We start from the raw sequence: 11,901 nt of genomic DNA on the forward strand, positions 1-11,901 counted from the left end.
GTGCTAATGGAAGTTCTAGCATGAGACCTGTACAAATACTGGGAACACCCCAATGGTTGCCACATTATATTTGCAGCTACTGCGCGGAAAGTCCTGCGTTAAGCTGCAGTAACTGGAATAGTTACCACAGTTTAGTAAACGGTCCTCTTTGTCTGTGCAATCTTGACCTTTTTATAGCGTGGCAATGCCAAACAAGCCTCTCAAATGTTTATGCTCAGCATTCTATAGTCATCCCCCCCAAATGGAAAACAAATTGTCATGCATGGGGTTTTTTTCACTGCTTTTTCAATTTGGTTTGCATTTTGTCCGATGTCTGCTTTTACTGAAAGGGACTGTGACATGTAAACATTCATTTGACGCTAACAGCATTTGAGAGAAATCTGTAAAAATCTGTGTGTGCGAGGAGGGTGGGGGGGGGGGGGGGGTTAGTTTCATTCTAGAGTCAAAACATTGTATACTCATGCTACAGGATTTGGTAATGTTTTTAGTGAATGGTATACCAATAAGCGCGCATGATTTAATTTGATAATAAAAAGGCATAATTCAAATGAAAAGTGCTGTTATTTCTAGGGCTCCTTTTACTAAGGTGCGCTAGCGTTTTTAGCGCACGCAGATTAGCGCGCTCTAACCCTGCGCTACGCGGCTAGAAGTAACGCCAGCTCAATGCGTGGAGTTGTCCTTGTGCGCAATTGTCTTGCGCTGACTTGTCTTCGCGCATTTGTCCGCACGCTTTTGTCTAGCGCGCATTTGGCTCGCCACCCACCCAGGGCCGTACTTTCGGCCTCCCGCTCCTTCCACGCCCCGTGCTTCTTTCCCGCCACCCATGCCACACTCATGTCCTCTCTTCCCCCCCAATACCTCTTTAAATCGTCGCCAGTGTGAGCAGCTTCCAGTTTGCTGCTCGTGCCGGTATTTGCTTTCCCTTTGATGTCACTTCCTGGTCCTGTGACCCGGAAGTGATTTCAGAGGGGTGCAGGCTAGAAAAGTTGTTCGTGCTGGCGAAGGTTTAGAGAGGTGGAGGAAGGGAGGGTGCACGTATGGTGTGGGGGGCTGGATAGGTGCCAGCACCCCCACCAAGATGGCACCTGGAGTAATCCACCCCCTGACCTCCCCCCTTACTACTCCACTGATAAGAACACACAAATATCCATACTGGGTCAGACTGATGGTCCATCAAGCCTAATATCCTGTTTCCAACGGTTCATAGACAAAATCGCGTAAGACAACGGCGCGCAGACAACTGAGCGCAAGGTTGACGGCACGCCGAAGAAAAGAACTATTTTAAAGGGTTCCAACGGGGGGTGTTGGTGGGGAACCCCCCTACTTTACTTAACAGACATCGCGCTGGCGTTGTGGGGGGTTTGGGGGGTTGTAACCCCCCTCGTTATACTTGAAATCAAACTTTTTGCCTGTTTTTTTAGGGAAAAAGTTCAGTTTTAAGTATAATATGGGGGGTTACAACCCCCCAAACCCCCCACAACGCCAGCACAATGTCTGTTAAGTAAAGTAGGGGGGTTCCCCGCCAACACCCCCCATCAGAACCCTTTAAAATAGTGCATTTCTTCGACGCGCCGTCAACCTTGCGCTCAATTGTCAGCGCGCCGTTGTCTCGCATGATTTAGTCCCGTCACCGTTTGCAACAGTTGCCAATCCAGGTCACAAGTGCAGTTATTGATAAATGAGATCTTATCGGTTAATATTTAAACTTGGCGGTTACCACTTTTAAAAACTTATTGTAACTATATCTATCTTCTATGATCCAACAATCCCATAATTTTTTTAATTTTTTTTTTACTTATTCCAGTTTCTAACCTTCAGCAAACATTTCTGTGCCATTACACTGGAAAACATTTATTTATTTATTCAATTTTCTATACTGTTCTCCCAGGGGAGCTCAGAACGGTTTACATGAATTTATACAGGTACTGAAGCATTTTTCCCTGTCTGTCCTGGTGGGTTCACAATCTATCTAATGTACCAGGGACAATGGGGGGATTAAGTGACTTGCCCAGGGTCACAAGGAACAGTGTGGGTTTGAACCCACCACCTCAGGGTGCTGAGGCTGGAGCTTTAACCACTGCGCCACTCTAGAAATCAAAATGTAGTAAAAGTGAGCCAAGTATAGGACAATCCAGCCATTGTGACATCACTGATGAGGTTGGCTCTTATTGGTGGAATGAGGCATTGTGACATCACAGTATCAGCTCTGGTTACCAGAGACAGACACTTTGCACACTATTTATTCATTCAGTTTTCTATACTGTTGTCCCAGGGGAGCTCAGAACGGTTTACATGAATTTATTCAGGTACTCAAGCATTTTTCCCCGTCTGTCCCGACGGGCTCACAGTCTGTCTAATGTACCTGGGGCAATGGGGGGATTAAGTGACTTGCCCAGGGTCACAAGGAGCAGCGTGGGTTTGAACCCACAACCTCAAGGTGCTAAAGCGGTAGTTTTAACCACTGCGCCACCCACTCCCCACAAAATGTTTGCTTCTTCAACACTTTTGGGTGTTTCTTACAGATTTTTGACTGCTAATTACAAAAATCATAAGAACATAAGAATTGCCGCTGCTGGGTCAGACCAGTGGTCCATCGGGTCCAGCAGTCTGCTCCTGCAGTGGCCCTTAGGTCAAAGACCAGTGCCCTAATTGAGACTAGCCTTACCTGCATACGTTCTGGTTCAGCAGGAACTTGTTTAACTTTGGCTTGAATTCCTGGAGGGTGTTTTCCCCTATAACAGCTTTACTGGGTCAGATCAATGGTCCATCAAGCCCAGTAACCCATTCTCACGGTGGCCAATCTAGGTCACTAGTACCTGGCCAAAACCCAAGGTGTAGCAATATTCCATGCTACTGACACAGGGCAAGCAGTAACTTCCTTCCCCCATGTCTTTCTCAATAAGAGACTATGAACTTTTCCTCCAGGAACTTGTCCAAACCTTTCTTAAAACCAGCTACACTATCTGCTCTTACCACATCCTCTGGCAAAGCATCCCAGAGCTTAACTCTTCTCTGAGTGAAAAAAATTTTCCTCCAATTGGTTTTAAAAATATTTCCCTGTAACTTCAAGTGTCCCCTAGTCTTTGTAATTTTTGACGGAGTGAAAAATCAATCTACTTATCACGTACAATGAGAACTCACAGCAGCCATTTTGATGACGGCTCTACATAGGGCTTGAGCGTAGGATGATCGATCCTGCCCCGCGTTGCTGCTAAACCACCAGGTAAGGTCTGGGGAAGGTCCGGGATGCAGGACGGAGGCGGAAGTGGATCAGAACCGGCCGTGAAAGTTATCCACAATGTTTCAATATTCGCAAGCTGGCTCTGCCCCTAACCCCTGCGAATATTGAGGGTCTATTGTATTTGGTTTTAGAGAGGATCCTTGATAAAGCTCATGCGAAACATGTCGGATCCAGCTCTCCCAGATCGAGCTTACTAAGCTAAAAGAATAATATTTGAATGTAATCGATAAGATAAGTATAATTTAACCATGACTGGTATTTTTTTTATGAATTAAAAAAATCAAGAAAAAGAAAAGATAAAGAAATTATGAAATAACCTTAAGAAACTAAAATACCTATTATAGCTTTATAAAAAATTTTAAAGAGGCCAGTGCCGATTAAACACATAAAGTTCACTTAAGTGAGGTTTTTTTTTCGAGCGGTGGAGTGGTGTTTCTGAGGCTTGGGTTGAAACATATATGAAAAAGACATATGGAGTATCGAGTTGAATGAAGTCATATTATTTGGGGGGAAATATTGGTTGGTCATTTTGTGATATTTCTCCATGTAAACATACATATTAGAGATACCATCTAAGGAAGAACTTTCTTCCAGTGTATGCATATTGAGATATTAAAGTCCGTTTCCATAGACTTCAGACAATGTTAAGCCAGGCAGCTTTCTAAACAGATTTTCATAGGGGAAAGATCTCAAGAAGAAGGATCAACATATGTAACTAGCAAAATACCAAAAGAAACCCAACAAAAAAAAGTTGAACCCATTCTCATAACTCGTATTTACTCTCCCATTGCAGAAAATATTTCTTGCTTTTAGAAAGCAACCATATCTTTGCGAACGTCCGTCCTTCTTATGATCCATCATTGAAGAAAACGCGCCCTCCTTGTCATTTAGACGTTTTACGTCCTTCGTTTTTGCTGGCCAAAGTCTTCTAATGCAATAAATCAATTTTGTCAGAGCCAGAAGAAAATTAATGTGAACAGTTGTTGTAAAGGCCACCACCTACACACAAATGCACAGCAGCGCATACAAATTCTGACTTTATGAGGATTTAATAACGTACTGCCCTTTTCATTCGCATTGTCAACCATTTTCTAAGCATGGCAAAGTACCTTACAGCATGCTAAGAGATGTATCCATTATTAAATAGGATGATAAGCAGGTCTTATTTTTATGAAAGGTTTTTTTTTTTAAAGAAAGACCATTACTTCAACATCTTGCATTCATTCTTGTTAAACAAGGACGCAAACTGCTTGAAATATTGAGAAAATCAAATAACAGGTCCACCTTTTAGCGCGGATTTAGCGCTCGCTAAATCAACGTGTGCGCTAACCGCTAGCGCGTCCATAGGATAACATGCACGCGTTAAACACATGCTAATTTTTAGCGTGCGCTAAAAAGCTTAGCACACCTTTGTAAAAGAGGGGGTCAGTTTCCCTCACCACATGTTTTTATATGTTTTTTTGCATATCATTCCCCTCCCCTCCCTGTTAAGTATCTTAAAATATTAAACATCATGCTATATTCTGGTACATTGCATTTGAATTATGAGGATTAACCCCTCCCCTTTTATCAAGCTGTACTAGAGGTTTTTAGCGCGGGCTGGTGAGGTAAGTATTCCGATGCTCTTAGGAATTCTATGAACGTTGGAGCATTTACCGCTCTGTCTTGCACTAAAAATCTCTAGCGCAACTTGATTAAAGGGGTCCTAAATAAGGTTATTTGGTGAAACGAGGAAGAATGGCTTCAAGTCAAGGGATACCGTGTTCCCAGATAATGCCACCCACTGTACTTATGGCTGAAAGATAGAAGGAAATTCATCGAGGGGTGCCAATGATTAGCGTGCACTAAACGCCAAGACACACCTAGGAATATAATGGGCTTCTTAGCGTTTAGTGCACGCTAATGCGGTTAGCACCCCATAATGAATTTCCCACATAATAACAATGATGGTCTGAACATTGGGACCTTTGTCTCAGCTGAAATCTTCCTGTTTTTGGCCGCTTAAACTGGAGGTGGACAAAGTTCCTACAAAAAAATCCAGGCAAATTTTGGAATATTATTCCACTTTAGTTCAACTTTTGTTGCCTAGTTTCTCAACTCGGTCCTGGAGTACCCCCACCCCCCTTGCCAGTCAGGTTTTCAGGGTATCCACAAAGAATACGCATGAAAGAAATTTGCATAGAATGGAGGCAGAATCAAGTTGATGCATATTCATTGTGGACATCTTGAAAACCTGACTGGCAAGAGGATGCTCCAGGACCGAGTTCACATACACTGGTCTAGTTCATGTATCCGGTAATACTCGTACTTGCAATGTTATTGTTGGGCTGGGAGTAGAGGCAATCTTGGCAATGGGTAGCGGACGGGTCTATTTCACTGTAGTTGTGGCTAGAAAATGGCACCCCGCTGGAATGTATATCCATAATAATAAAAGGCTAAGCGCGCATGCGCTGTCGAAAATCCGTGAGTCCTGGTGGCGTGAGCTGTGCTTCTGTGCCAGTGCTCATGGCGCCTGCGCATGTGCCAGCGACTCCTCCCTCCCACTGCCGGTCCTCTTCAAAGCGGCCTGCTGAGGTTCGCCAGCCACTGTGACGAACCTTGCAGGCCGCTCTAGCAAATCCTGGGAGGCGAAGGCGGGACGGAGGCTTCAATCGGCAGCGGCTGCTGCTACTCCTCCAGCCGCCTAGCTCCTCTCCGCCGGCCCCGGCTGGCAGCCCCCTCTGCCCAGTCCTCTCTGCTCCGGTGGCCCGCGCAGGAGAAGGAGCGGATGAAGCAGGGAGACTGTGCAAAGGGAAACAAGGGGGTTGACGGGACGGAAAGGGGAAAGGGAGGGGAAGGAAGCCGAGGAATCTCTAGCACCCGTTAATGTAACGGGCTTAAAGACTAGTATGATATATTTGGCTAGGCTGGAAAAGGGACATGACCAGTTTGAGAATCTTCTTGCCATCCTCACTGGATTACAATGATAAATTTAGGCTTCTATGGCCTTTATCCTGCAAATGGCATGAGATTGAAAGGAAATTAGCCAAATCGAGCAGGGGGGGGGGGGAACTGAAGCCGATGCTGGACAGACTTCTATGGTCTGTATCCTGCAAATGGCATGAAACTAGATCCTATTCACGTATATATTCTCTAAGAACATACAGTTATCATCTAAAGCTTTTTATATATTTAGGGCTCCTTTTATCAAGGTGCGCTACGGGGGTTAGCGCGTCGGCCATTTCATCGCACGCTAACCCCCGCGGCACACCCAAAAACTAACGCCTCGTCAATGGAGGCGTTAGCGATTAGCGCGGCAGGCGGTTGAACGCGCGGTATTCCGCGCGTTAACCGCCTACCGTAGCTTGATAAAAGGAGCCCTTAATTTTGAGCCTCAGAACACCACTCCAGGCTCAGTCTATCATAGCCTTATGCGTGACGCGTAGGTTCCTCACTGGCTCAATATTTTAAGGTGCAAGTGACAAATAATTAAATTTAAAATATTTTTAACCTCGGCCATATTTAGCTTTCTATTTTATACAAGTGTCATTTCATAAATAATACACACTAATTTTTTTTTTTTAATTTACATGTTTTATTTTTTTTTCAAGTATTTCTTTACAATCCTTCAATATAGTCTCCCTGCTTTGCAATGACTGAGTCCCAACGTTTGGGGAGCTTCAATATTCCATCCAAGACATCGTTTTTGTTTAGTTGCTGAATGGCTTGGGTAACGGCAGAAGAAAGCTTTTCCAGAGATGTAAAACAATGTCCACGCATTGTTTCAACTTTGGAAAAAGGTTGAAGTCTGGTGGACTCATGTCTGGACTGTAGGGAGCATGAGGTAACACCTCCCAGCCGCATTCGTGTAGTTTTTCAATGGCAACATTCCCTATGTGCGGGTGTGAAGAATGAGTGGCCCAGCCAAGAGTAACTGAGGTTGGGTTTTGTGTATTTTTCTGTGCATTTTTTTTGTAAAAAATCACTGCTGTGACACTTCTTCCACATGTCTGTGATGATGATGATGCCTTCATGATCAGAAGCAAAAATCATCATTTATTTGACTTTTGATTGAGCTCATCAAAATTTTGTTTGGTTGTGGGAAAGATGGAGTTCTCCACTCGTTGGACTGTGATTTCAGCTCCAACTCAAAGTCTCTGACCCACGTTTCATCAATAGCAACAATGCAATTCAAGAATGTCTGACCTTTCTCCAAAGTTGAAACAACCTATGCGTTGACATCGTTATGCATCTCTGGAAGAGCTTTCTTCCACCGTTACCCGAGCCATTCGGCAACTGAGCATAAACTGTGTTTTGGTTGGAATAATGAAGCTTCTCGGATGTTGAGACTCGTTCATTGCAAAGCAGGGAGACTAGATTGAAGGCTTGTAAAGAAATACTTGAAAAAAATATGTAAATTTTAAAAAATAGTGTACATTATTTATGAAATGACCCATATATATATATATATATATATATATATTTTTTTTAAATTTAACTCAAAAGTATTAAAGCAGTACTTAGCTTTAGACTTGTGGTTTGGGAATAGTCTGCCGACATGTTTCGCCGGAGCTTTTTCAAAGGCGTATTCCCATTGCTTTATTCCCAACCATTTTCAGAAACCACTTCAGTTAATCTAAAACTAGTGAAACTAGTTCCAACATGGGGGAGGCCGATGTCAGACAGACCTTTACAGTATGTGTCCTGCAAATGGCACGAGACAGGTGAAATTTTGACAACTCCAGTGTGTTGGATCATTTTATTGTCACATACTGTAAGTGTGTGTGTTGGGGTGGGGGGAGGGGTGTGCTGCTTAGAGGGGAGGGAAAGGGAAAGGCAACTTGATTGGTAAGTTGAATACTGTCACGTTATCACCCCCTATATAGTTGGCATGGTAGTGACTTCACAACCAGCATTTGAACACGGTTGACTGGGGCCTGCACAGGGTGGCGGGCATACCTCTGGCCACCTTTGGGCAGACTGGTTGGACCATGAGGGTCCTTTTCTGCTATTATAGAAACATGAGGATAGATAAAGGCCAAAGGTCATCCAGTCTGCCAATCCACAACATCCACTATCTACTCATCTCCTTAAGAGATCCCTCATGCCTGTCCCATGCTTTCTTGAATTCAGATACAGTCTTTGTCTTTACTTCCTCTAATGGGAGCCTACTCCACACATCTACCACTCTTTCTGTATAAAATTTATTTCCTAGGATTACTCCTGAACCTATCACCTCTTAACTTCATCCTATGCCCTCTCACTCTGGAGCTTCCTTTCAAATGAAAGACTCACATCATGAACATTTATTCAAGGTAGTATATGTCTCTATCATATCTCCCCTCTCCCGCCTTTCCTCCAAAGTGTACAGATTGAGAACTTTAAGTCTGTCTCCATATGCCTAATGACGAAGACTACCAACCATTTTAGTAGACTTCCCCGGTACTGACTCCTTTCTGTTTAAATTTTTTTGAACATTTGGTCTCTAGAATTGTACACAATATTCTAAATGAGGTCTCGCCAGAATCTTATACAGGAGCATCAATACTTCCTTTTTCCTACTGACCATACCTCTCTCTGTGCAACCTAGCAACCTTCTAGCTTTTGCCATCACCTTTTTAGCCACCTTAAGATTATCACTTACTATCACACCCAAGTTCTGCTCCTCTTTAGTACACAAAAGTTCTTCACCCCCTAAACTGTGCAGTTCCCTGGGGCTTTTGCAGCACAAATGCATGACCTTGCATTTCTTAGCATTAAATCTTATCTGCCAAATTTCAGACCATTCTTTAAGCTTCACTAGGTCCTTCCTCATGTTATTCACACCCTCAGGAGTGTCTACTCTATTGCAGATTTTGGTATCATCTGCAAAGAGACAAATCTTACCTGAAAGCCCTTAAGCAATATTGCTTACAAAAATATTAAAAAGAATAGGCCCAAGAACTGAACCTTGAGGCACACCACTTGTACCATCCCTTTCCTCAGAGTGATCTCCAATGACTACTACCCTCTGTTTATTTATTTATTCATTTTTCTATACCATTCTTCCAGGGGAGCTTAGAATTGTTTACATTAATTTATTCAGGTACCCAAGCATTTTCCTTGCTAAAATCGAAGTATCTAGTGCACTTTCTCTATCCAAGTCTCGGTCACCCAGTCAAAGAAATTGATCTGATTTGTCTGATAGGACTTACCTCTAGTGAATCCATGTTACCTCAAGATTTATAATCCGCAGGATTCCAGAAACCAGAATATCACTATTCTTTGTTTTAAAATAGTTTCCATTAATTTATTTACAACAGAAGTAAGACTTACTGGCCTATAGTTCCCTACTTCTTCCTTACTTCCACTTTTGCGGAGAGGGACCACATCTAGTCTTGATCCGAATTTTTGGTTTGACTATACAATATATACTGTGATTTTCTTTTAGTGCACACATTGGGATTTCAAGTGTTTTTCTTCTTCTCTCCAGCATGCCATTAAACCCCTGAGGAATGCATGTACTTGCTGAAACACTGGCCATGCTGGGTCTCCTTATGTATGTGGTTTTCAGCTAGTGTTTGACTCGGCTCAGAAATGAAATAATCTATCTGTCCTTTTTTTTTTTTTTTTTACTAGATTGGATGTTTGGTTGGGACATCTCTTGATCTTTTTATGTCTGCAAGTTTCTAGTCTAACAGTAAAATCAACATGAGAGAAGAGTGGAAGGAAGGCATGTGCATATATACTTATTCAAAGGCCCCATTTTGACTGGCATTGGTGGTCTTCCTTAACCTACAGACTTATAAGATCATGAGGGGCATAGAGAGAGTAGAGAGGGACAGATTCTTCAAACTTTCAAAAAATAAAAGAATAAGAGGCCATTCGGAAAAGTTGAAAGGGGACAGATTCAATACAAATGCCAGGAAGTTCTTCTTTACCCAACGTGTGGTGGACACTTGGAATGCGCTTCCAGAGGACGTTATAGGGCAGAATACAGTACTGGGATTTAAGAGAGGATTGGACATTTTCCTGCTGGAAAAGGGAATAGAAGGGTATAAATAGAGGATTACTGCTCAGGTCCTGGACCTGTTGGGCCGCCGCGTGAGCGGACTGCTGGGCAAGATGGACCTCAGGTCTGACCCAGCAGAGGCTTTGCTTATGTTCTTATCTGCCCTTCTCCAGTCCTCTGGTACCACTCCCGACTCTGGAGAAGCATCGAAAAGGTCAGCCAGACCTTCCTTAAATTCCCTTAGTACCCTCGGATGTACAGTACACCATCTGGCCCCATCATTTTGTCCTTTAGTTTAGCTAGCTCCTAAGGAATGCAATCCTCTGAAAATCAGTCAGGGTCTACCACTTCTCCATCCACTTGTCTTTTGTGTTACCGTTCCCAATGCTTCAGCTGTGAACACAGAACAGACATTTTTTTAAGCAATTCAGTCTTATCTTTATCAGCTTCTACATATTTCTTCCCTTCACCTTTGAGTCTCATAATGCCACTTTTGTACTTCTTCCTATCACTAATATATCTTTAAAAACAAAAAAGGTCTTGTCCCCCTATTTTACCATGGTGGCTATTTTTTCTTCCATTTGCATTTTTGCTTTCCTGACTACACGACCAGCCTCTCTTAACTTTTCCAGATATTTTTGCCTGTCTTCCTCTTTCTGTGATCTTTTGTAGTTTATGAAAGTTAACCTCTTATTCCTTATCATCTTAACTACTACTTTTGAGAACCAAATCAGCCTTCTTTTCCTCTTACTTTTCGTTTACTTTCCTTACAATAGCTCCTTTCAGTTTTGTTCACTGCTTTCCCACTTCTTCTAGATGTTTCCATCCTGACAATTCTTTGAAGTAATCCCTATCTGAACAAAGTTGTGGGTTTTTTTTTAGGTCTAGAACCTTTAAGTCTAGAACCTATACCCATTTTAACATTAAACCATACCATACAATGATTGGTAGATGCCAGATGATCATGCACTGTAACATCAAAGACAACTTTCGTCATTTGTAAGCACTAAAGGGCAAATTCTATAAGAAGCACCAAAAGGTAGGTGCCGAATTAGGCACCGTTCAGCATGATTCAAGCACAATTGGATGCTGTTTAGTGAAGCACGCCGAGCGGCACCTATTTTGGAGGCGCCCAATAAATAGGTCAGCTCTAGGCACAACTAAAAGGTAGGCGTCCATGCGAGTGCTTAAGCACGCTTAACAGTAGCGATCCTGTAACAAGATGCCTAACGTGAAGTCACACCCACACCTAACATACATAGCACCTATTTTTTTTTTTTTAAAGCCGCCTAAACTTTTGGAGGCGCCTTTTTACAGAATTACTTTCTTGACAGGTGCCTTGATTAGTGCTGATTAAAAAGCTTGTTGTTCCATTTAGATAGGTGCCTATCTAGTTGGGCACCTCCGAAATTGGTACCTAACATTAGGCGCTGGTTACTGAATTTGGGCCTTAGTTCAGTATCACCCCCATCCCATGTGGGTTCAATTGCCAACTGCTGGAATAGTTTTCATTGTAGAGAATACAGGATAATAAATAATAATAATAATAACAGCTTATATACCGCAAAACCGTGAAGTTCTATGCGGTTTACAAAAGATTAAGCAAAGGTACAAATTGACTGACTTCAAGAGGGGAAGAAGAAAGAGAAGAAATTCATTGTTGAGGAGAAAAGTGATCAAAAGGACAGCA

Source organism: Geotrypetes seraphini, chromosome 15, assembly GCF_902459505.1.
Source record: "Geotrypetes seraphini chromosome 15, aGeoSer1.1, whole genome shotgun sequence".
NCBI lineage: Eukaryota > Metazoa > Chordata > Amphibia > Gymnophiona > Dermophiidae > Geotrypetes > Geotrypetes seraphini.